At 39.6% G+C, this 10,871-nt stretch overlaps 1 protein-coding gene across 2 annotated transcripts in view; it reads right to left on the reverse strand.

Moving 5' to 3' along the window:
• Window positions 1-10,871, reverse strand: part of LOC105490129 (transmembrane protein 182) — an 88,325-nt gene that overhangs the window by 76,759 nt on the left and 695 nt on the right. The gene's annotated exons all lie outside the window — the stretch shown is intronic.

A 10,871-nucleotide genomic window follows, 5' to 3' on the forward strand; every position in this document is an offset into this window, starting at 1 on the left:
TAGGAGAGCTACGAAATGGAAGAGGCATGGGTCTCTAAGTCACCATAGGGACAAAAGCTACCTGGGGCAGTTGCCTGACCTTCGTAGCATTATATGAGAAAGAAAACAAACAAACAAACAAAAACTTTCTGTCTTAAATCACTGAGATTTTAGGGTTTGATTTGTAAAGACATCAGAAGAGCTAGCCTATTCTGACAAATGCATTTTCCATCTCAAAAGCTCTTGAAGATTCATATTATTCGAACAAAGAATAGTTACTGAAATTCCTAATAACGGCAGTGTCAGATATTTAAGATGTTTAAAACCACCAGGACTCTGTCACAGCCAAATCTGTCTATGCAAGACCCTCTGGACTCACTTAGCAGCCTATCTAGCTCTCTCTCATCTTTTTCTTTCAAGGATCCTGTTTTTTTAAAAAAATTTTCCCATAGGCTCTACATTTCATGGTTACATGGCATTCTCAACTAAACATGGGAAGACCACTTTTCTACCTACTGTATACCTGCCTGACTAATTACTGTGCAGAGGCTCCTGTTGTCATGACCTCTGCCACCATATTCAGCAATTTGGATGTCAGTATCATCCGGGACTAGACATGAGTTTAATATGCATGTTCCTTGCTCATTAATATTTAGATAGTGATCTTCCCTATATTTAAAACAATACTCAAAGGCATAGAATTAGTGGGTCTGTATTATCTTCACCTGTCATAACTGAGACTATACAGATTATGACACTTTCCCTGGCAAAGACAATGTCCAAGGAGACTCGATAAACACACATCCTTACACTGAAGAGCCAGCAGAAAGGAAGGACTCATCTCCAACCAAAAATATATATACATCTCACTATGCACTGTCCTATGCAGCATGTTAAGCTTTCAACAAAATACTACAGAATATACCAGAAAAGGAAAAAATAAAAAGAATCTGAGTTCCACTTGCAAGGTGACAGCGTGAGGCGGTCCATGACCCACTCCCCAGTGGAAAAAGTATAACTGATGAAAACTATTTAAGATATCCAACCATTTAAAGTCTAAGTAATTTGTCCTAAAGGCATAAAGCAAATTATAAAACATTTATTAAAGAAAATCTTTTAAAATTCAGTAAGAACAGCAAGAGTTTGTGATATTTGACCTAGGGCCCAACCCCTTCTTCCTTCCATCAAAAAATATACAAAAATTAACACTAGGCATGGTGGCTCATGCCTGTAATCCCAACACTTTGGAAGGCTGAGGCATACAGATCATGAAGTCAGGAGTTCGAGACCAGCCTGGCCAACATGGTGAAACCCCATCTCTACTAAAAATACAAAAATCAGCCGTGTATGGCAGCGGGTGCCTATAATCCCAGCTACTCGGGAGGCTGAGGCAAGAAATGGCCTGAACCCGGGAGGCAGAGGCTGCAGTGAGCCAAGATCGCGCCACTGCACTCCAGCCTGGGTGACAGAGCAAGACTCGGTCTCAAAAAAAAAAAAAAAAAAAAAAATTAAACTCAGAAAGGATCAGAGTCTTTAAGTGCTAAAAGTATAACACTCTTAGGAAAAAATAGGAACAAATCTTCATTGTCATTGGTTAGGCAATGTTTCCTTAGATATCACAGCAAAAGCATAAGCAACAAAATATAGATAAACTGGACATTATCAAAATTAAAAACATATGTGCATCAAATGACATTGATATCAATAAAATATAACTCACAAAAATGAAGAAAATATTTTAAAATTACATATCTGATAAGGGACTTGTATTTAGACCATATAAATAACTCTTACACTCAATAATTTAAAAAATAACAATTAAAAAACAGGAAAATTATCTACACTGGTATTTCTACCAACAAGATATACAAATGGCCAATAAACACATGAGAAATGCTTAATATCATTAGCCATCAGAGAAATGTAAATCAAAACCATAATGAGATACTACCTCACATCCACTAGAATGTGCTATAATCCAATCACAGAAAGTGAAAAGTATTGGTGAAATGTGGAGTCCTTTCTCATACTGCTAATAAAGACATACCCAAGACTGGGTAATTTTTAAAGAAAAGAGGTTTAATTGACTCACGGTTCAGCATTTCTGAAGAGGTCTCAGGAAACTTAAATCATTGTGGAAGGGGAAGCAAACATGTCCTTCTTCACGGGGTACAGCAGTAAGGAGAAGTACTGAGCAAAAGGGGGAAAAGCCCCTTATAAAACCATCAGTTCTCTTGAGAACTCACTCACTATCACGAGAACAGCATGGAGGTAACCACCTCCATGATTCAATTACATCCCACTGGGTCCCTCCCACCACATACGGGAATTATGGGAACTGCAGTTGAAGATGAGATTTACGTGGGGACACAAAGCCAAAACGTATCAGTTCATATTCCCACCAATTCTTGCCACAGTATTTTACTCTTTAACAAATAAAATGACACATAGTTACATGCAGTATACCATAAATGAGAATGGTTATCTTAATAATATCTAGTCTCCCAGTTCACAATCATGTTATATTTCTTCATTTATTTTGAATTTCTTTCTTATTTCTGAACAATGTTTTTCAGTGTATACGTCTCTATTAGGTCTTTGATTTTATCTCACCCCATTCACCCCATATAAGAACTAAGTTAGCCTATTACAATTTCATGAATGCCAGCAGAAGACATAAGACTACTGGATCAGAGACAAAGGATTTTACTACTCATGACACAGCAAGCAGCATAAACATCAGCATATATGCATGAGTTTTCCATGCCTCTACATCCCATGGAGGTTGTATTAGTCCATTCTTGCATTGCTATAAGAAAATACCTGAGACTGGGTAATTCATAAAGAAAAGAGGTTTAATTGGCTCACAGTTCCACAGACCGTAGAGGAAGCATGATGCTGGCATCTGCTTGGCTTCTTGAGAGGCCTCAGAAAACTTACAATCATGGTGGAAGGCAAAGGAGGAGCTAGGTATCTCACATGGCAGGAGCAGGAGCAAGAGAGAGGGAAGGGGAGGCGCTGCACACTTTTAAACAACCAGATCTCACAAGAACTCCCTTACTAACTCACTATCACAAGAACAGCACCAAGAGGACGGGGCTAAACCATTCACGAGAAACCACTCCCATGATCCAATAACCTCCTACGAGGCCCCACCTCCAAAACTGGGGACTATAATTCGACATGAGATTTGCTGGGGACGCAGATCCAAACCATGTCAGCAGTGGACCCATATGAATGCCATACATCACAACTGAGAAACATTGAGCTTAGGGTATTCATCCTTTTTGTAAGCAGTAAGTAAGCATTTTCCTTGACCAGAAAGGAGACATGACCTCATCTTTCCAAGTTAACAGCTCGAAAATTATCTCTGATAAATAATGAAAATAATTGTCAGAACTTTACCATCTTGGTGCATCCACCATGAAGTGTAGGAGTTCAAAAGAAGGACTGCCTCTGGAAATTTTTGGGTCATATTTATTTCTATTAATATTCATATTTAGTATATTCAAAATGGTTTTGTTTTTAAACTCCAATGTCTAATAGCATATATAAATAATCTTATATCTTGATCTCATACTTTACAACCTTACCCAACCCACTTTATTAGATTTTATAGATGTTTTTACTGGATTCCTTAGAATTTCTTACATAGATGACCAGGTGGTCTGTGAACAAGGCCATTTTAATTTTTTCTTTCAAATACAAATGTCTTTTATATCTTTCTCTTGCCCCCTATTGCACTCAGCTGGGGCACTGATGAAACTCACTGGGAAGCCACTAGCAGAGATGCCCATGGAAATGGCTTTGGAAGCCACTTGCTGGCGCACTTGGGAGGTTCACTTGGAAACCAACCAGCTGGGTTGCCAAAGGAACTTGGCTGCCTGGATGGGCACCACCAAAAAGTGCTGAGGACTAGGGGCCACTAAGTATCCTGCACTCTATTGGCTGCCACTGTTCACAAGAGCAAAAAGAGAGAAAGACAAACAAAGCTGGAAGAGGAGCCCCTTCCTCATGCAGTGTCCCTCAGCACCATCTGCTGACAAAGCTTAACATCATGTGATCTAGTAAAAGAGAAATGTTTATGGAATCTGGCTCCAGTATCACAAAGGAGGGCAACGTTGGCTGTATGTGGAGCTGAGAGCAACACGTTGATAACTGGCATAGTACACACTTTGGCTGCTCAGCTTCCAAATACATCCTTCTACTCACTTTTCAACTTCCTTAAAACAACTTAACAACTCTGTTTCCACCCAACAACATCAAATAAAACCACTCTGTTTCCACCAAACAAGAACAACAAATAAAACCTAAATAAAACAACAACAAATACAAGACGTCTCAACATCGCTGGCTATATCAATGACTCCTTGAATTTAGTTACAATATTCACTGAATATTCTATTAACTAAAGACCCAATTGTAAAGTTAAGCTCCCACACTTGTATATAAAATTATACTTGAAAAGAGACAGAAGAAGAAAACTGTTAGCATATACAAATAAGCATGCATGTATAATAAGCAAAGAGGAAATATGCAAAGCTTTTGCAGTCTTCACTTCTGTAATTAGGCATGACATCTTATTTGACACCTATAGCTTCTTTCTTTTGCTGTGTATTTCATATGCCACTTGTTCTCAGTCAAAATATTAGCTGGTCAGCATTTTTATGGCATACAATGATAAAGAAAAAACCTTTGTTCATGAAATACATTATTCTTTAATCATTTTGTCTTTTTTTGTTTGTATGTTTTTGTAGATTTCCAGTTGTAGTCTTTCTTGCTCTTGTTATGTTGCATTAAACTTAATTTATCCTTGGTAATCAGAATCAATTACTTCATCCAGAAGATGAACCCCCCTTTCTTCCTGATGGTTTAGTGGCACGAAGAAGCCAAAATCTCCAGGTGGTAGTCTCATCTTCTTACTTGATAGAACCTTTGCTATACCTCCTGGTAGAAAAATTGCCAGCCACCCTGTGATCTAAGATCTCAGAACTAGTAAAACTGAACATTGTCAAGTTTGGAAGCAATTATTCTGTCAGTAAACTATTAGGTGTAACAGTGAAAGCAGCCACAACCACTTCTGCCCCTTAATTCCCAAACCTATATATTCTAGCTTTGGGGGTGGTAGCACTGTAAATGGGTCTCTGATTTGAAGCTTTTACTATATACTTTACAACAAAGCTCCATCTTTTTAGGTTGTTATATCCAACTGGCAGTGTACTAACACTTATGTAAGCCATTTCTCCATTCAATTAGGCCAGTCTCTTCTAGGTAATGAGGAATGTAATAATCCAATAAGTATGAGCCCACTGACCTTCTCTGCAGTAAAATGAGTGCATTGACCAGACACAATGCTGTGTAAATTCCCATAGTGAGTCCATAGATGGTGGTGATGCTACAAGCATTATGAATGGAGTAGGCAAATCCAAACCTGGAATATCTGTTTATTCCACTGAGAATGGCTCTCTGCACCTTCTACAACGGAAGAGGTCTAATATAATCAACTTTCCATCAGGTTGCTAATTCATCTCCTCCAGGAAATAGTGGCATAGCAGGGAGTCAGTGTCGGTCTTTGTGGTTGGCAGATTAAATATCCAGAAATGGAATTGGTAAGGGTAAGGCCATGTCATTAAGCCCATGGACAGCCTCTATTTCTGTTAACACAGCTACTTTATTCATGAGCCTATTGAAGAAGCACTGTGAGGATGGTGACCAAAGAGCACATTGTTTTGTCCACCTGATCATTACATCTCCTCTGCAGTGGAAACCCGTTGGTGGGCATTTACACAAGACAAAAATATCTTCTCCATTCTGTGTTCCTTTTGAGTCATCCATCCACATCTTATCCAAACTTCCTTGCCACTATTCTGTTCCACCCAATCTATAAGAAACTGTCCGTGAATAGTGTACTTTATTTTTGGCTATCTCTCACTACAGGCAAAGTGGACACCACAGTGCCATCTGGAAGTTTCAACCAATGGGAATATTTTCCTTTACCACCATCCTTTAGAGCCACCCAGTGGAATGCTATAGTACTATAGCTGTCCGCTCTCAGGTGGCACCAGGATATCATGCAGACCTACTTGTAAATCAACTTTTTTTCTTTCTCAGTCCGCTGGTTGTAAGGAACTTCCCAGGAGGCCAGGGATATGAATGAAGAGGAGACAATGCAACAGGTGTTATTGTTGAAGGACTCTGAGTCAAGCCACAGGGTTCTGCAACTTACTTATACATTCTGAAATGGCCCCAATTTGAACTTCCATTTGATGATGCACACATACAACCTTATGTCTAGGTGGGTGTGAAAGGCTGAAAACTGGCCTCTCAAAAAATGTTTATGTTCTAATCCCTAGAACCTATGAGTGTTTGATTGTATGGTAAACGCTAAAGATTATTTTCAGATGTGATTAAGGATCAAGAAATGGGGAGATTATTTTGGATAATCCAGATGGGCCCTAAATGCAATTACATGTATCCCTAAAAGAGAGAGACAGAGGGAGATTTGGCACATATACAAAGAGAAGGCAATGGGAAGGTAAAGCAGAGAGAGATTTAAAAATGCTAGCCCTAAAGACTAAAGTGATGCGGTTTCAAGCCAAGGAATGCCGACAGTCACAAGAAGACGGAAAAGACAAGAAATAGATTCTCCCCTAGAGCCCCCAGAACAGCATGGCCCTACTGACACCTTAATTTTCTTCGAGTAATACTGATTTCAGGCTCCTGGCTGCCAATACTGTGAAAGAATAAATTTCTATTGTTTTCAAACAAGAAGTTTGTGATAATTTGTTACAGCAGCTATAGGAAACTAACACAGTGGGTTAGAGAACACCCAGTTCATGATGGAAAACTCAGGCCGCATGGCCACCCCATGCCTTACAGTTAGTTGTGCAGTCTCCCCCAGGGCCCAGGAACATTCTAGAAGCTTCAAAAGAAGAATATACTTCCACTAAAGCAGGAATATATTTGTTCCAATGTCTTAGAGATCTGTGCTGTAATTTTACTACTGGAGCTTGTCAAAAGCACCAGGCAGCATCCCTACTTGCCACAGATATTATGAGAATCACCGAATATGTAGAATTACAAAGCCCTATCAACAGAGAATCTTATACTGTCACCTGAACTTGCTGCAGAGCCTTCTCTTTTTTCACCATTTGAAAAGGGCAGACTTATAGGTGATATATCTAGTTTGCTTGAAGTAGCACACTCCTATGTGATATACGTTGCCCCCAACACCCAAAAGGGCCTGCCAAACATGGTGCCTCTTCTTTCATGGTAAGTGGTAAGGGATGCAGTAATCTGTGTTTCTCCTTGCAGAAAATATTTGTACATGCTTCAGACCTTTAAATCATCAGAAGCTTCAACGTAGAGAGCCCAGAATTTTTGTGGGGTTTATCTCCCATCCTCTAGTTTGTATATAACTTACTCAGTTGCTTAAAGTACTATATCCTGCATATCTGATTCAATCAGTATCAAGTTGTAAATGTACTGGATATATAGGATGTTATATAGAATGCCAAGATAATGAAAGTTTCTGTGAACTATTTTATTACAGCAAAAGGCAGAAGAACTGACATATCCCTGAGGCAATACTGTGAGTGTGTACTGTTGATGCTGTACACTAAAAACAAATTGCTTTTGTTTAATTTGTCCTTACAAATTAGTATGGAACAAAAACAAGCAAAAATCATTAGCCAGGATGGTAGCTGTTTATCATGTACCAGGGACCATGCTGGTTTCTTCCAGCAAAGGTACATCTGGGATACCAGCCACAGTTGGTGTCACGCCTGATCATGTTTATGATGGTGCACAGTTACTCTCCATGATCCACCCTCCTCACAGGCCAAGCAGATTAGGGTTAAATGGCGATGTGACAGAAATGACCACCTTTACTTCCTTTAAGCCTTTTACAGTGACTTAATCTCTTCAATTCTCCCGGGAATTAAGTATTTCTTCTGTTTTACTATCTTGGTAAGAAAGTTCTAGGTATTTCCACTCAGTCTTTTCTACCATAAAGGAGATCACCCATGGGTCAGAGAGCTAATTGATGAATACTGTCAGTTGTCAAATATTCTATTTCAATTATACATTCAGGAATTCAGGAAACACATTGATCAACTAGGCCCACTATGAATCAGACTTAAGATTTCGTCTATCACCTGACTACTCTAAGCTTCTGTGCAAGAAAGAGTTAACATAGTAGGCCTCTTATTCTTTGCAAGTTTTGCTTAAAGTATTATCGCTAGGCTGGCATCTGGGAACTCAGATTTTGGTAGGGTTCTCACTATCCTAACTTGTAAGAGTGGTCAACTGTGTCTAAACTGTTTGTACAAACAATATGGTTTAAACTAAACACGTGCTTTCCTCCAGGGAGTCTGGAGTTTTGATAGGTGCTAAGTAGAGAAGGACCTATATAACCATGCCACAATTAAAACCCCAGGCACTAAGTCTCTAAGCTTCTCTGGTAGACAATATTTCACAACTTATTGCTGGAGGAATTAATGTCTCAGGTGAGTCCATTTGGGAGAAGACTCTTGGAGTCTTGTGCCTATTTTCCTTCAGATTTCACACCATGCAAATCACTTCGCTGATTTTTCTTTGTATCTTTTAACCATAATAAATCTTAGCCACAAGTATGACTATACGCTGAGTTCTATCTCCTCACGATTCATTGAATCTGAGAGGAATGGTCTCAGGGACTCCCAAAACAGCTCTACTTCGACTGGTGTGGCAAAGTGACATTTTGAGTCCCCAAGAATTAGTGTAAATTCAGAGCCAGAGTTTAGTAATGCCCCCAAAGAAATGGTTATTCCTTTTCTTCCCAATGCACAGTCACTCTGCTAAATGGCTGAAGGTCCCTTAGGGGAAAGCTAAAAGGAAGATTTATGGAATGTACTCATGTGAATGCCACAATATCCTTCCTCAAAGTTACCTGGACTCCCCTTGAATCAAGGGACTGTTTTTGAATTGAATTATGTCTAGTAATTGTGTAACAGGCTGTGATTATTTTGTGGTAAGTCAAATTAGGTGCATTTGCAACAGACACCAGATGTAATATGTTAGCTTGTGCAGCTGGGGGCAGCTCTAACAGTTTACTCAGTTGGCTGAAATTTAGACCCACTAAATTTGTGGTACCAGATCTAGAGTTTATTCTGTTATGTAACTTAATCAATTCTCTGGTAGGCTTTCTGTTTATTTCATTCCTATGATACTACAGTCAATTAGCCATAGTCAAAGATCCCTGCAGGTCAAGGCATTCCGGTGACTGATACATTCCTGCTGACCTTAAAAGTACATGTGTCCACCTTGTCTTTTAAGTGCTGTGACCTGGCCTCTGATAATCTGGAAATCTTATCCTCATATAATAAGGGAGCTTATCTTAATGGTGGTATCCTCCATGGCTACACCTGGCCTACAAAAGACAGCAATAGCAAATCTTATTTTTCAGCAAAATTGCAAGTGCATCTCTCACTAACACATTCCTCAGCGCCTTAGTGCAGGAAGTGCCTTCTTGGCCTCTTCGTGGAATAGATTTGAGTATTAGGCTTGCAGGTCATACACAATAAATCCACTCTGACATTGTCATTATTCCAAAACTTTTGGAGTCCTTTATCCACATTTTGCCAGGAAAACTGTGGCATCTGAACATCACTAAATGTAGGTCATCATTGAGTCTAAATTTCAGCCAACTGAGTAAACTATTAGAGCTGCCACCAGCTGCAAAAGCTAATATATTACATCTGGTATCTGATGCAAATGCACCTATACTAGTGAGTTCTGCCTAATTTAGTGTTATATTTTTCCCTTTTTTTTTGTCTAACACCCTTAGAAATCTCTCCCCCACGTTTCTAAAGTTTACATTGGTTATATATTAGCAGAGACTTCCAAATCTTTTTTAAAATTATCATTATTTTTAGACAGAGTCTCGCTCTGTTGCCAGGCTGGAGTGCAGTGGGGCAATCTCAGCTCACTGCAACCTCTGCCTCTCGGGTTCAAGCAATTCTTCTGCCTCAGCCTCCCAAGCAGCTGTGACTACAGGCGCCCACCACCATGCCCAGCTAATTTTTGTATTTTTAGTAGACATGGGGTTTCACCATGTTGGCCAGGATGGTCTCAATCTCTTGACCCCGTGATCCGCCCACCTTGGCCTCCCAAAGTGCTGGGATTACAGGTGTGAGCCACCGTGCCTGGCCAATACTTCCAATTATTTTGGTATGTATGAGATGTCCTCCTAGGTTATAATGTGTACCTGTCACCAGAGCATGCTAAAATTTCACCCTAGCTATGTATTTAGTAGCCACAGTGAGCGGCTTTAATAGGTTAACATGAGCAGCCCCTTCAAGGCGCCTTTCCCAGATGAGCTAATCACAAAATTTCAAGCACAAAAAGACTAGTTTCCTCAGCTATAGGAGAGCAAACTAGTTCTCCTGCAAAGGAGTCTCAGAATAACTTGGGGGTTCAAGATTGACAGTTTCACCTGGATTCAATTATATGTCTTAATTCTAAGTATCAGTATTCCATTCCTCCCTATTCAGTGCCCCCTCCCATGAGAAACTTTGCAACACTGAATTTAACAGATCTCAGAATTTAGCAACCTACGCAAGTAAATTGAGATTTTGAGCAAAATCTCAGTAAAATGTCAGACTCTTCTCGATCCCACAGTAAAAGAGGAATAACAAGTTCTAAAGAAAAGAGGGGCTGGTCACTATTGTTAATATTTATTACTTACCATGTGTCATGGGCTTTGCTAAGTAATTCAAAGGCACCTTTTGGTGCCGTTCACTCACTTAATTCCTTTCGTGGCACTCAGAATAAACCCCAAATCTCTGTTATGGCCTTTTGGGTCCTAAATGGTCTGCACTCCTGCTGACCTCTCAGTTTGATGAGGAAGTTTC

Source organism: Macaca nemestrina, chromosome 13 (assembly GCF_043159975.1).
Source record: "Macaca nemestrina isolate mMacNem1 chromosome 13, mMacNem.hap1, whole genome shotgun sequence".
Lineage (NCBI taxonomy): Eukaryota > Metazoa > Chordata > Mammalia > Primates > Cercopithecidae > Macaca > Macaca nemestrina.